Here is a 15,925-nt window from a genome sequence, read left to right as displayed (position 1 = left end):
CCCAAAATATCTGCCTGCTCTTCTAAATTTGTCTGTATGCCAGGGGTTGATAGAAACGGAACTGTGAATGGGGAGTAGCTGCCATTTATCTTTTTTACCATCTCCCACATTTGTTTTGACGTAATTGAGCTGTTTATTGAGGACACGTAACCTTGCCATGAAGTTTTTTCTGCATTACGGCAAATATATCGAGCTTTTGCTCTTGCCTTTTTAAAGCTTATTAAGCTCTCGTGCGTTGGGTACCTACGAAAAATTCCCCAAGCTTTGTTTTGTTTCTTTTTTGCATCTCTGCATTCCTGTGTAAACCAAATTTTGTGATTCTGCTTTACTACTCCAGATGACCGAGGAATTGCTAGGCGTGCAGCTGTTAAAATGCAGTTCGTGATAGCTTCATTCAGTTGGTCTATGCTGAGGTCATCTGAAAATATTTTATCTAAGCTGGCCCTTTCTCTAAAAAGTTCCCAGTCGGCTAATTGTAACTTCCACCGTCGTGGTTTCGTTGGGGTGACTAGTGGTGGGGATGTTAGGCTTATTGATACAGGGAGGTGATCGCTGCCGTATGGGTTATCAATGACATCCCATTTAAAATCACAAAAGATAGAAGAGAAGTAAAAGACAAATCTATGCAACTCATTTTTCCCGTGCTCGGAGAGCAGTATGTATCTTTGCCGGTGTTAAGAAGGCAAACATTATTACTTAGAATAAAATCTTCTAAAATACGACCTCTTGCATCAGTGTGTGCACTGCCCCAAAAACCGGAGTGGGCATTAAAATCACCAACTAGCAGATATGGCTCCGGTAGCTGTTCTAAAAGGGATTCTAAATCATGAAGTGTTACTGTTAGGTGTGGTTCAAGATATATGGTGCATATTGTGAGTGTTTTAAAATGAAGAATGGTGACTGCGACGGCTTCGTATTTGGTTTTAAGTTTGATCTCGCGGGTTGCCACACCATTCTGGATGACAATGGCAACACCTCCAGACAGTTTGCTTGCTTGCTCTCGGTCACACCGAAAGATATTGTACTTGTTTAAAATATTTTTTTGTTTTGGACCTAAGTTGGTCTCCTGTAAGCACAAAGCCACCGGGGACATTGTGTTTAAAAGCTCTTTTATGTCAGAGTAGTTATTTATTAGTCCTCGGCAGTTCCACTGTATAAGGAACGCCATATTTGACTAGTGTAGTTAAAACTTAGGGTACCGGTTTTGGGGGTGCCAATACCGGGGTCTTTTTTCTTTTTCGCTCCAGGGAGCTGTGCCTCTGCTGCAGCAAAGGCGAATTCTGAGTTGTGTCCATCGCCTCATTAGAGGCTCTGGACTTCCGCGGTGAACACGCAGGTGTACGGTTTGTGGGCTTCTCCCGACTGGGGGAAGCCTTACGGGCGGCCGACTGAGGGGCCGGCGGGCCCTTGCTCAGAGGTGGCAGGGCAGCCTTCGCTGCATCTGCCGGGGGCGGGGGTGGCCCTGCCTCAGGCATTTCCTGGGCAGTGGCCGAAGCCTGGTGTGGTGTGCCGCCCCTGCGCACCACATCGGCGAAATTTGTTTTTGCCGTGAACTGGAAAGCTGATGGGAGTCTTTTCCGAGCTTCTTGGTATGTTATGTTTTCCTTTGTCTTTATTGTTATTATTTCCTTCTCTCTCTTCCAGGTAGGACATGACCTCGAGTACGCGGGGTGATCCCCTTCGCAGTTCGCGCACAGTGGTGAAGCATTGCAGTCCACACATTCATGATTTTTTGACGAACATTTGGCGCATGTTTGGCGGCCACGACAGCTCTGTGAGCCATGGCCAAATCTTTGACATTTGAAGCAGCGTCTGGGGTTTGGGATGTACGGTCTTACATTTATTTTGAGATATCCTATTTCTATGGTTTCGGGAAGTTGGCTGGAGGCAAAGGTCAGGACTATGTGTTTTGTTGCTATTTCCTTGTCATCTTTTCGGATTTTAATACGATGTACTTCAGTGACGCTCTGGTCTTTCAGACCCTCCAACATCTCTTCTTCAGAAAGGTTCAGGAAATCGTGTTCAGATATTACTCCTTTCATTGTGTTTAGTGATCGATGTGCAGTAATGGATACGGGAATGTCTCCAAAGGACACTATGGATGGGAGTTTGGAAAATTGCACTTTGTCTCGGATTTGGAGGAGTAGGTCGCCACTGGCTAGCTTCGTCACCTTGTAGCCAAGGCCCAGGGCGTCGGTAAGAGATTTAGAAACAATGAATGGGGACATTTTCCTAGCTGGTTGATCTAGATTTTCACTATGTACGACATGGTACCTAGGGAAAACTTCTTTTGTTTTTTGCAGGAACTGCGTAGTGGCATCGGTCCGCCCTCGTTTATGAGGGCGATCATTTGTTGAAGGAAAGGGATCCATAAAAAAAAGTTGTTTTTCGGCTGCGGTGGCAGCCACCCACCACGGAGCCCAACATGGGGACGGGACAGAAGGTTGCAAGCAAGGCCTGCCCGCGTCAGCTGTACACCGCAACTATAACCGAATATGACGCAACTCAGGGTAGTTCGTCACACAAGGTTAACCCTCGCCGCCAGGAAAAAGGAGAAACCAAGAAGTGAGTAGGGGATAGGAGAGTTGTGAGAAAGAAGATAGGAAAGTAAAAGATGGAGGGGAGGATAGGAAAAGGCGACTGCCGATTCCCCCCGGTCGGGTCAGGCCGGAGGTGCCGTCTGCAGGAAGCTGGGGCCAAAGTGGTGTGTTGCCTCCGCCAAGGGGCCTTAAGGGTCCAAACGCTCGGCATCGGCTCAACCACCAGGATCCCCTTTTCCCCGGACACGGCGATGCCACGCACGGCGAAGCGTGGGTGCTCGGGTCCGTGGTGATGCACAGTTCACCATCATCCCCTTGCGGGGATGTCCCTGCGGATGCTCGGGAACCCGCGGTGTCGCCACTCACCGTCGCGACGCCTGCAAGCTGCAGGCGCCCCCCTGCGGGGAGATGACATTGGAGTTATGAGTTATGACAGTTCTTCACCTTGGGTGAAGGCATACAACAGGAAGATAGGTGGATGAGCAAGTGCACGCTGTCACTATTTCACTGTTAGTGGACACCGGCTCTGCGGTCTCAATCACCGGCTCTGCGGTCTCAATTTTGTCTGCAACTACATGCGAGAAGCTGAAGCTTTCGCCTACGTTGCAACCATCTACAGCCACCCTCTTCGATTTTTCACACAATCGCATTGTTGTGCCGGAATGTTTCATCGCTCCCGTTGCATTCCACGACCGCCAAGCAAACGTGCTCTTCCATGTCGTGCCTGTAGGAACGGATAACCTCGGGTTGCACATCATTGTCGCCCTGCATCTGCAAATCGACGGCAGGTGCGTAAACTGCATGACATCTTTTTATGCGCCTCAGGGCATTCCCACCGAACTGCACGCCGACTTTGCACACCTGTTCGATGAGAAGCTAGGTCTGGCTAAATACTTCATTCACAAGGTGCGAATTCGTGAAGGCGCAACTCCAGTTGTTGCGAAATTGCAGCGATTGACGTTAGCAGTAAGAGACCAGGTGTCTGAGGAACTAAAGCGTCTTAAACGTGAGGGTATCATTGAAAAAATTTACAACTCTGAATGGGCATCACCGCTTGTCATTGTGTGGAAAAAGGACGGATCAATACACTTATGTGTTGTTTTACGTGAGCCCAACAAGGCAATTGTTGTTGACAAGTTGCCCTGCCACACACAGAAGAGCTACTGATTAAGCTGCATGGTGCAAAATACTTTTCGAGATTGGATTTAGCTGCAGCATACCACCAAGTTCTGCTGAGCCCAGAAAGCCGAGGTTTAACAGCATTTATTATGGACCAAGGATAGCACCGATTCCAATGTGTAAGTTTCGGCCTTGCTTCAGCACCGACAACTTTTCAAAAAATGACGATTTTGCAATCATGCAGAAATACCTTCTGCTACATGGCAGCTCACTTGACGAATATAACGCGAACCTTAGGAAAGTTTTGCATCGCATCAGTGACAACAAGCTGAAGTTAAATTAAAAGTGCATTTTCAGTGTGAGTGAACTTTCACTCCTTGGTCATCTCGTGAGTGATAAAGAAGGGCATGCGAGCACTGCAGAGCAACGATGATGCCATTCATAACGGGCCTCCGCCGACAGACAAGGCAACGTTACATTCCTTTCCTGGAATCACGGGCTATTACGCTAAATTCATTCTGCGATACGCCGAGATGGTCGAAGCCCTTCATAAGTTGCTGCGAAAAGAATCCGAGTTCCAGTGGGATTCGAAGTGGAAAACTTGCTTTGATGAAGAGCATGGTTTTTTGTCTGACAGATGCTTGCAGCTGTTTGATCCTGCTCTTTAGACCATTGTTATGACTTATGAGTCCGGAACAAGCCTCGGAGCAGTACTGCAGCAGCGGTGTGGACACGAAGTGGCTTCTGTTGCCTTCACTTCCAGGGGATTGACAGACGCGGGAAAGAAGTATTCGACTGGCGAGCTTGAAGCTTTGGCACATGTATGGGCCTGTGAACATTGGCATGTGTACCTGTGGGGCCGTTCGTTTATTTTGCGCACAGATCACCAGGCCCTGGTAACTCCACTGACAACAAAAGGGGTGGGTCACAGATCCTTCAGAATTGCAACATGGCATGCTCGGTGTCACAAAACTCGGCGCATGTTTGAAAAAAAACCGGCGCTGCGCCTATGCAATCACGCCTGCGTGCGGTAAAGTGAAACAAAAAACAGTGGGGAAGCACCACCGGAGCGCACGGTGCTTTTCACTCAGCTCGCCGTCGGGGCGCCAAAGTAAACATAGACACGCGCGGCGTCTCAATCGATGTTAAGGATCTTTTCTATTCTATTCCACACCAGCCCCTGTTCACCGCGGTGCGTGATTGTATAGATAGAAATGGTATCACCGCGTTTCAAAATGCCACTGGTTTGAACGTGGACAACTTCATGTCTTTACTAGAGCTTTACCTGAATGCCACTTTTATTGAATTTAATGATCGTACCTATCTTCAAAAGCAAGGTATTTGCATAGGCTCTTGCGTAGCCCCGGTTCTTTCTACAATTTTTTTATCGCAAGTTGACCGCTCTTTGAGTGAAACGTTTGACTCGGCGCATGTTTGAAAAAAAACCGGCGCTGCGCCTATGCAATCACGCCTGCGTGCGGTAAAGTGAAACAAAAAACAGTGGGGAAGCACCACCGGAGCGCACGGTGCTTTTCACTCAGCTCGCCGTCGGGGCGCCAAAGTAAACATAGACACGCGCGGCGTCTCAATCGATGTTAAGGATCTTTTCTATTCTATTCCACACCAGCCCCTGTTCACCGCGGTGCGTGATTGTATAGATAGAAATGGTATCACCGCGTTTCAAAATGCCACTGGTTTGAACGTGGACAACTTCATGTCTTTACTAGAGCTTTACCTGAATGCCACTTTTATTGAATTTAATGATCGTACCTATCTTCAAAAGCAAGGTATTTGCATAGGCTCTTGCGTAGCCCCGGTTCTTTCTACAATTTTTTTATCGCAAGTTGACCGCTCTTTGAGTGAAACGTTTGACTCAGACCGTATAGCTCATGTCTTCAGATATGTAGATGACTACCTGGTTCTGTTGAAGGAAAGTGATTTTAGTTTTGACGAGGCCGTAGCTGATGTTTTAGATACGTTTGGTAGGAAAGGCATGGGACTCACCTTTACCCATGAAAAGCCAAGCAGTGATAACCAACTGCAGTTTTTAGATATCACCTTAACATTTAACCCTTCACATGTTTGCTGGCGGTATTGTCCGCGCGCAAAGAAAGATTTGCTACCATTTCATTCTAATCATTCTAAGACGGTCAAAAGGGCTATCGCTTTACAATGTCTTTCATCGGCACTAACGAAGTCCTGTCACCACGCTGTGTACGCTGGCTTCTTGTCACAGGTCTCAAGGCTGGAAAAGGCAGGCTTCCCTGATTCCCTCATTCTTGCTGTGACGCAGTCCTTGGTCAAAAAATTGAAGGGCAGCAAGCAGAGCAACGCGAAAGACCCAACGAAGTGTTCAAGGCCGGAGGTGGTACCATACGTACACAGAACTTCCCACAACATCAAGAAGGTGGCCAAGAAGTACGGAGTAGAAGTTGTTTTTTCTGCTCCGCGAAAGTTGTCCGGTCTGTGCGCACGCATAAGAAGAAAAGAAAAACGGCAAGAGTGTGGCGTAAAACACCGTAAGCCCCACGTAACCTGCAAAAAAGGAGTTGTGTATGAGTTCCCGCTCACTTGCGGGAAGGTTTACGTTGGGCAAACTGGACGCTGCCTCAACCAGCGCCTTCTGGAGCACAAAAATTCTTTAAAGAAGACAGGCTCCCATCTCCCGGACCATTGCCAAGAATGCACTAAGAAGACTAAGGTCGCCTGTTTTCCCCGATTATCGGACTGTAGAGTATTGTTGAGAAGCCGCGATCAGATTGAACGGGAACTGGTGGAAGCCTATTACATCAGAAAAAAAGGAGATAACTGCATCAGTGATTCGTCTGTAATGCTTCGCCGATCTGAAACGGTTTTCTTAGATAGATTTCTGTAATCGCCTACCTTTCGATTTCTTTTGGTGTTTTCTGTTACCCACGTGCTTGTGATTCGCACAGTGGCGCTTGGGTAGGCGAAAGTATATTAACGGTCTACGTCAAATAAAGCCTGTTGATAGTAAGCGCTCGTCCCTGTCTACTTCTATGTCCGTGTGTTTTTGTTGCGCCCCTTTGTCCTCCTGAAAAGATATGAACCAACACGCCCAAATACAAGTACTTCTGAGTTACAACGATTGTTGTCTATGGAGAAACTTGTGCGCACGCGGTTATTCTTGCTGCCTTTGCCGCTCCGCGCCGTGATAAGGCGGTGACAAGCACTTTTAAACTTGTCGTATAGTTGTGATATTCCATCACAAGACACAACTGAACACAAGCCGTCAGAGCCACCAAGAAAAGCGTAGCCGGCAGTCGAGTCACATGCAACAGCTAAACAAACAGCGGCATTGGCTCTTCTATCAGCTGCCGGTCCTCCCCGGAAGCGCTGCTGGCTGTTCCGAGTGGTGATGCCGCTGGTGCCGCCGCAATTGTAACAGCCGCCCCTGACACCACCATGAATGCCCAGTGCACAAAAGATTCAAAAACCCTTCCGAACAAACACGCGGAACAGCCGAATGCTACTGCGTAGAGCCATAGGGTAGAGCCTGCGTGCATGATGGTGGTTTAGCTCAGCGCGGTGCGTAAAATATGCGAGTAAAACTTTTGTAAACCCGGGTGATAAGTTAAGGGTGCGCAAATTATGCGAGGGCGCAAATTATGCGTGCAAATACGGTAGTCTTTGCAAAGTACGGGGTCAAAAAGAGAAAGAGGGTGGGAGTGTCGAGTTCGTCTGGTGTTCTGTAGTATAAGATAAGGTGAAGAATTTATTCCAAGTTTACGGTTAAATAACAAAAGTAAGAATTTGAACCGAAGAAACTTGTGCCAGGACTGAAGGGTTGGCATTAAATTCGACTGCATTATTGCTGAGACTGAAGCAGTTCGATTATATTGTGAAAACATGAATCGCACAGCTTTCCTTTGGATCCACTCAAGTGCTTTTATGTTAAGTGACAGTATACGGATCCCATACAATGCACGCATATTCCAATTTAGTCCTTATAAAGGTTTCATATGCCAGTCTCTTAACCTCAAGTGGTGTATCTTTTAGTTTATGGTGCAACAAACAAAGTTTACGTAAGGCAGAGGAGCAAGTGTTAGAAATATGAGTGTTCCAGCTTAGTTGTTTGTTAAAGTAACATCGAGATATTTATATTCGTTTACTTGAGTAATTTCTCCAGAGCCCAGAAAAAAAGAGCATATGAATGGATTAAGTTTTATTGTAACACGTAGTAGGACAGTCTTTTCAAAGTTAAGTTTCATGCCCCTTCGAATACACCATGTGTTGATATTATTAAGGGACGTGTTTGGTACTGCCTGATCGTCAGCTAATAGCACAAGATCGGCAACAATAGCACAGCAAGTGCAGATAGTTGTGTGCACAGTGCTGGAAGTGCAAGGATGGAGTGAAGAGGCTGAAAAGCATGTTGTGACTGTTAATCAAGAGATAAGGAAGTTAAGCCTGCAGAAAGGCTTTGAAGTGGCAGACATAAAAAGGGAAGTGCATAGAGCAAGCTTTGGCGGAGGCTTTACACGAGTTGGCATCCATTTTAGTGGAAGGCTAGGAGCCGAGATCGGGTGGCACCTGGCAGGCCGGGCAGTAGCTTTTTTATGGGGTCCACTGAGGCTCATGGCGTAGGGGTAGTTAGAAGCAAAGTAGAAAGTGTAACAATGGTGGCTGAGCCCAACAAAATGTCCATTAGAGCGTCCAGGAAGAAAACTACAAAAAAGAAATTACAAAAAGAGAACACTATGAAAAGAAAAAACACCAGGATCAGTTACATAAACATGCATGGGGGTAGAAAGATAGCAAAATGGTTAGAAATAGAACAGCAGTTAAAGGATGAAGAAGAAGGTGTATACGCGCTATGCGAGACACATCTCTGGGATCTAGAAGACCCACCTTTTATTGATGGCTACGTCTGGGAAGGGAGCAACAGAACAACAATGGAGAGGAAGGGAGGAGGAGTAGGTATGCTGATACATCAAGGAACAAGTTGGCAAAGAATAAAGCCAACTTGCAAAGAACAAGTCTGGGTATCGGGTACAATTGCCAGTAAAAGGTCATGGCCAGGGGTAGTTTACTTAGGGACAGGAAACAAATGCAGGCAAGAGAACAAGGAACTAGTTAAGTGTCTCAATGACGATATAAAGCAGTTTGGAGAAGGTGCTGATATTATTCTGCTGGGTGACATGAATGGCCAGATCGAGGATCTGGACTGATACATAGATTGTAACGGGAAGTTGATGCTAGACTTCTGTGAGCGACAGTACCTAGTTATTGCAAATAGAGAGACTAAGTGTGAGGGACAAGTCACGTGGGAATCCCGTAACAGGCAAACGACCATCGCGGCGTGTCCATAATATGGGCACCGTACTGCTCTCACATAGAAAGCGCACGGCAGACGTAAATACAACGACGAACATAGTAGTAAGCGCGCCGCCGGCCGTGTCATCTGGGGCAGTACGGGCGAGGCTAGCGCGAGCGTCTGCGCAGCCTTGGCAGCCTGGCAGGACAGCCCACAGCTCTCGCTACCTTGTCCAAAATCGGCGAATCGGCGCCGATTGTGACGCCCTGCTTGTGCTCGAAGTCAGCGCATCGCATTTATCCCGTTTACGGATTCTCAAAGCTTTTAAAAGGACTGGAAGGTCAGTACCGTTGGCCCACCCATCAGCTATATAGCCCATCTCTCGCATCACGCCTGACAACCTCACTTCTAACACAGACGATGCACGTATGTGCAAAAATACTCGCTTATGGCAGAAAACGAGAAGCGGGGTTGGCCTGATTTCTCTTCATTGGTTGGCGAATGGAAGACACTCTCCTCGTTCTCGCCGACATGAAGAAAGACGGAAGAGTAAGGAAAATGCAAGGGACGGAGCGGTTTGACAGCATGGCCCGTCGCGAGGCCGCAGTCGACGGCCACAAGGTCGCAGCAGGGACAGCGGCGGAATGCAACGTCATATCTGCGGTGTGCTTTGGGCATTTACAAAAGGACGATGATGACAGAAAAACCAAAACTCGAGATGAGTGCGTCGTTCCCATCACCCACGAGGTGGTCAACACAATAGACATGCTGGGCCGGCTCGCGACATAAGATGCATGAAACGCCGTTGCTGCTAGCGAAGGGCAGAATAAGCATTTTAATCGCAAATAAAGGCTTTTCCTGTGAGTTATCTCCCGCGCGTTTTTGGCAGATTCTTATCATGCTAGGAAGCGAATTTCGATGTTGCAAAATTTCAATATTACGAAGTGAACTGCCAATTTTACCGACTTCGTTAAATCGAGGTTTAACTGTACATCATACGTAAGGCCAAAATTAAAATATGCATCTCCCATTTCGAGCCCCCACCAAGCATATCTAATTGATGCACTTGAACCCGTCCAAAATTGTGCCGCCCGTTTTATTCACTCCCAATATTCATATGAATTGAGTGTGTCATCCCTGAAACCACACGAAGTCTTTCTTGCCGTCGTTGCATCGTAACCCTGTCTCTTTTTCGTAAATTTTACTACAGCTCACTCAGCCATTTTTTAGTTTAATTCAATTCAATTTTATTTGCATCTATACATGTACAGATGACGGGAGTACAAACAAAAAGCCAAATGTATTCGGCTTGACAGGGTCTGTACCCCCTACAGAAATGCCACTATACACAATAAAGAGAACACAAAGATACTATAATGGATAAACGAAAAAAAAGCGTCGGTGAACATTCTATAACAGAAATACATACAGGTTAAGCATTCATGGCATCAGTGTATACTACAGCAAAGCCAAAAAAAAAAGGAATCCACAATGAGACCATTAAAAGGACAGATAGGTGTCTATTGAGTTTCTAATGAGTCTAACAGAGATGGCAGTGTGTGGCGTAACATTTGTTGACCGTAGTTAGTGTGCGCTTTAGGAACGTACCATGTTTCTCTGTGATGTGTGTTGTAAATGTTCGAATTAATTGTCAATAAAGATAAATGGTCGAAAAATTTGGTGTTCTGTTTTTTTCGCAGTAGTGAAATGCTTGAGTAAAATACTACGATATATGGAGGTGACCGGTTGTAAGTTAAGGGCGCTGAAAAGAGGCTGCATATGAGCGTTATATGAAGAATTAGCGATAGCGCGCACTGCTTTCTTCTGCAATTCTGCAATAGAAAAAGTTTTGTGATGTTAGACATCGTGGTGTTTCCCCAGACTAAAAGACAGTAATTCAGATGGGACAGGAAGAGAGAGTTATAAAGCAGTTTTTTCATGCTCAAGGGAAGAAAAAATCAAAGTTTCGTAGATTCCCACAACACAAGCGATTTTGTTAGCAACTGAGTCTGTATAAAGATTCCAAAGTAAGTTCTCTTGAAATACTACCCCGAGGCACTAAATGGATGGCACAGAGTTGATAATCGAGGAACCGATTTGCAAAAGGACGTCAATGTGGACATTTTTGTTTTTAGGCTGAAAAAGTACAGCCTTTGTCTTGTTTTTATTTATAGACAGTGAATTCAATGAACTCCGTCAATTAAGTTCACTTAAAGCAGCGTTCCCAAGAGCCAACAGGTCCCTTGCACAACCAGATGTAAAACACAGACTACTGTCATCAGCATATATGATGAATTGGGCAGGGGTATTAAATTTCAAAGGTCCAAGAGTGCTTCCTTGAGGCACACCAGAATGAATGGGTAAGTTATCTGAAAGACAGTTATTTATTGAAATTCTCTGATGCCTGAACTGCAGGTAGCTTTTGATTAAGCTAAGGAATGGGCTCCTGAAACCGTAAATTTCAAGTTTTGTTAGCAGAGTAGTGTGATTAATTGTCAAACGCCTTTGAAATATCAATGAAAACATCTAGTGTCACTAAATTTTGCTCAAATACTTGTAGTATTAGTTCCTTTTGTGTTAGTAGAGCTAACTCTGTCGAGCGACCCTTTCGGAAACCGAACTGACTGTTAGTAATAATATTGTGTTTTTCGCAGAAAGCGGTCATTCTCAGTGTTATTAGTTTTTCTAGGCATTTTGAAAATACAGGCAAAATGGATATTGGTCTGTGGTTAGACAGGTCATTTTTATCGCCGGCTTTGAAGAACACTGTAACCTTTGCGAGCTGCATGTGCTTGGGAAATATACCGTTTACAAAGCGCAAATTAAACACATGCTCAAGAACTGGGCATATCAGATCTAAAACATGTTTTGCGGGGTGTATTTGCAGGTCATCAATATTGCAGCTTTTACTGTTTCACAGAGTCGAGAACGTGAGATAAATTTCTTCGATGCTAGTTGGATGTAGAAAAGCACTATCACAATTTCTGGAATTGAGGTACTCTGCGGAGCGCGGATCGTGCTAACTATTCACAAGGGACACAAAATAATTATTAAAAGCGTTTGCTAAATGCACGCCTGATGAAAGTTCCCCATTAAGTATCAATTCTCGTACACCCTCCGAATGCTGACGTCCAATGTTAAGCACTGTGCTAAGGTTTCTCCCCGTGATGTCCGTTCGCTTTATAGCTTCAGGATTAAACAACCTATGAATGTAATCTTTCTTGGCTTGTCTGAGAGTTGCAGTTAACTTATTTCGAAATTTCTTAAATTTGGATAGATGGTATGTGTCTCGTGTCCAAAAAACGTTTGAATAGAGTATCTTTTTTTTTTATTAGTTTCAGGAGTGTATTGGTTATCCCAGGTTTTCTAGCTTTTTTAGGCTTCAGTGTTTTAGGGTGAAAAGATTCTGAGTAAGTCTTTTTGAATAGACACAGAAATGACTCATACGCGGCATCTACATCAGACTGATTGTACACGTCGAGCCAGTTAATTTTGGATATTTTTGTGCGGAACTCCTCAAGTGTAGCTGGATTAATATCTTGAATAGTCAATGGGGAACACTGCTTCGGCTCTTTACCCGAGACATACGATTCCAAGAGAAGAAATACCGTCAAATGATCACTAATATGAGCGCTGATTACTCCGGAGTTAATAGTTCGTGATTCAATGTTTGTAATAAAAACATCAAGCTAACTTTCACAGTCGTTGCTAATGCGAGTTGAAGCAGTAATTGTGTTAAAACATGCATTAACTTCTGACATTCGACTGAAATCAGCACGTAGCTGTGTTTCGTTCAACATGTTAATATTTATATCGCCGCCCAAGACGAGTTCATACCTGTTTTCATTTATCCAGGATAAGGAGTTTTCTATATGTGTAAAAAAATTTGCCATGTTCCCGCCTGGAGGGCGGTATAAAACAGAAAATATGCTTTTGTTATGATTGACAATCAAAATTTCAAGGTCCGCTGTAACTGCCGTAAAGTCGTCGATTTTATCACTGAAAATTTTCTCTGGCCATGAAAAGTACTCCTCCACCGTTCCTAACTGAGTGATTTAAGTACTGTCTTGTGTAATCCGGGATCTGTATTACTTCATGTTCGTGTCAGTACCATGTTTCACAAAGCATAATAACATCAAATGGAAAGCCAAAAGATGAAAACAAGGCACACAGCTCATCATACTTATTGCGCGGTGACTGACTGTTTAACAGAAAGAAAGATGTGCACGGCTTTTGATGATAAATTTCACATCCGCAGGGTTGAGCGATTTACTAGCCATTGATGTGAATGGCACATGGCAAAATGCTCGGATTCTTAGTTCCTCATTTCATCTTATCGATGTCCGCAACGCAAGATATGCGCAGTACATTCGACGTGTCTATCTTGCGCGCGAAAATTTTGCCGCCCTTTGTCCATGCATACTTCCATTCTTTTTCCTTCTTTCGCTTAACTTGTCCAAGAAGTTTCTTCAAGGCAGGGCAAGGTGTTAATAAATACCGGGGGAGAACCATCAGCAATCTGGTAACCAAAATCAGAGGTTGAAATTCGATTTTTTCCTCGCCTTTTCAATCACCGCTTCCCGTTTCGCATGAGAGCGGAAGTGCACGACAATGGTAGGGCATCCTTTGTCTTTCTTTGGCAAACGATGGCAAATGTCTACATCGGAATCAGAAATGGGTTCACTTATGACGTCTCCTAGTTTGCTCAAGATTGAAGGTAGGCTCTCGTCGTCGCTGACTGGAATGCCTTTAATCTCAATGTTCCGGTTCCTTGAGTACTATTCTGGGTTTGTCACCCGGTCTTCAAGGTCAGATAGTTGTTTCAGCCCTTTGCATTCCTGTGATAGCGCGGCATTTTCTTTCTTTAGCGCTGAGTTTTCCTTTTCTAATTGTGCACTGCACTCAGCCATAGCATCAAACTGTTCGCTAAAGAAATCTACGGATTTTTCCAGGTCTTTATATTCTTTTCGAAGCTATTCCCCTAGTGCACTGCACATATCTCGCATTTCATGCTGAATATCTTTCAACAGTTTTGTCACTTCAGAAGGCATTCCAAATTAGCAGCTTAGCAAACACTTGCACAAGAGCTTGGCAGCAGTGGCAGGAAAAAGAATTAAAAATTGGCTACAAATGATTGCACAAACCTGTGTGTAAGATGCGCAGATTTAGTGAACCGGTTAGCACAGCTGCTGCTGCCAAGTGACGATCAGCTGTGAGACGCAGTTCCTTTTGTAGTCGGCGCCTCTTTCAGGCAGCCAATCCTGGTCCACGGCTCGCTGAGGTCACACTGGAGGCCACGGCATTTTATAGATGAGTGACGAAACGTGCGATAGTCAAAGAGATGCGGCACGTGCAACGGTGACCTGCCGAAGATGCAGACCCAAAGCCACTGAAAAAGCCGGTGGTATCCTGTGTATAAGATGCGTAGATTTAGTGAACCGGTCGGCACAGCCGCTGCTGCCAAGTGACGATCAGCTGTGAGACACAGTTCCTTTCGTAGTCGGCGCATCTTTCAGGCAGCCAATCCTGGTCCACGGCTCGCTGAGGTCACACTGGAGGCCACGACATTTTATAGATGAGCGACGAAACGTGCGATAGTCAAAGAGATGCAGCACGTGCAACGGTGACCTGCCGAAGATGCAGACCCAGAGCCACCGGGAAAGCCGGTGGTGCCCTGTGTATAAGATGCGTAGATTTAGTGAACCGCTCGGCACAGCCACTGCTGCCAAGTGACAATGAACCACACATCTGCGCACCTCTGCCGAGCCATTGCACTGGTCACCCCCTTCAAGCTACTTGTCCACGCGCCTGTACTGTAACCTTTTGCACCTCTTTCTTTACACGAGCCCATGTTTCACTTTCACACGGATGGTTTTTGCCAGTTTTAAGGGGCCATTAGATAATTCGACATTTCATTTCATTTATTTACCTTAAGAGCCCTTTTGGGGTATTACATAAGGGGTGGAGTAATCAAAAGCTTTGTTACATTTTATCCCGATACAATGTTGGCATTGAAGGATGATGGGCAGGTGTTAACAGCAACGTGGGAGAGGAGGCGGTTCCAGTCTGAGGCGGCTCCAAATGGCCCCTCAAAACCTGGCGAAAACCGTCCGTGTGAAAGTGAAACATGGGCCGCGGTGGCTCAGTGGTTAGGGCGTTCGGCTACTGATCCAGAGTACCCAGGTTCAGCGTAAACCTTTGCCCATGTGCTGTGGGTTGTCAGTGGCGAAATTATTCTGAAATTATTCTGGAGCCCTCCACTGTGACACCTCTTTCTTCTTGTCTTTTTTCGCTCCCTCCATTATGCCTTCCTTAAGGCGCCCCTCAGGCGTCATTTCCTTTCGCCAGAAACTAATTTTAAATTTCAATTGTGATGCCTTAACAGCGATTTCTCACAGTTCCATCAAATGTTTTAATTTGTGCACGCGAGCTGCTCCCCAACAGCGAGGGTCTCTGCTGCTTCTTTCAGTGTCCAAAACAGCAGCTTCTTTGTGTTGTATGTGAGGAGGCTTCACTGCACAAAACAGCATGTGACGAGCACGGAGTTTTGGCACACTGGAGGAAAAAAAATACCACAGAGGCGAGGGAAGCATGCATTGGCACTGGAGCAGCAAGACGCCTTCGAAAAAAGAAAAAAAAGATCAGCAATCGTCAAAACGCCTTGGCTGATATGTGTAGCCAATAGCCGCCACAAGGTGGCGCTGAAGCTCCGGAAACGAAATTATGGGGCTAGAAACTACGTCGCTTTCTATAGGCCTATCGGTGGAAACCTGACAACTATCAACATGTCTGCCTTTGCGCGCATATCAGAGGGGTGTGGGCAAAAGTGTAATGTGCAGTTTAGGCCTGTGGACAAATATCTAGATGGTCACCTGTCGAGTGTATCATATCTCGGCATGGCGCCCCTGACAGAGCCTCGTGGCACCCAAATAAACGAGCTTCCAGAGCCATAGACTTGCATGGGTGTTTAGCGGGATTGCGGCGGCAG

The 15,925-nt window shown here is 45.7% G+C and overlaps 1 protein-coding gene across 3 annotated transcripts in view; it reads right to left on the bottom strand.

The window, feature by feature from the left end:
• LOC144127801 (DENN domain-containing protein 2D-like) overlaps nt 1–15,925 on the bottom strand; it is a 352,039-nt gene that overhangs the window by 37,537 nt on the left and 298,577 nt on the right. The gene's annotated exons all lie outside the window — the stretch shown is intronic.

This window comes from Amblyomma americanum, chromosome 4 (assembly GCF_052857255.1).
Source record: "Amblyomma americanum isolate KBUSLIRL-KWMA chromosome 4, ASM5285725v1, whole genome shotgun sequence".
Classification (NCBI taxonomy): domain Eukaryota; kingdom Metazoa; phylum Arthropoda; class Arachnida; order Ixodida; family Ixodidae; genus Amblyomma; species Amblyomma americanum.
This window is presented reverse-complemented; position numbering and strand designations above follow the sequence as displayed.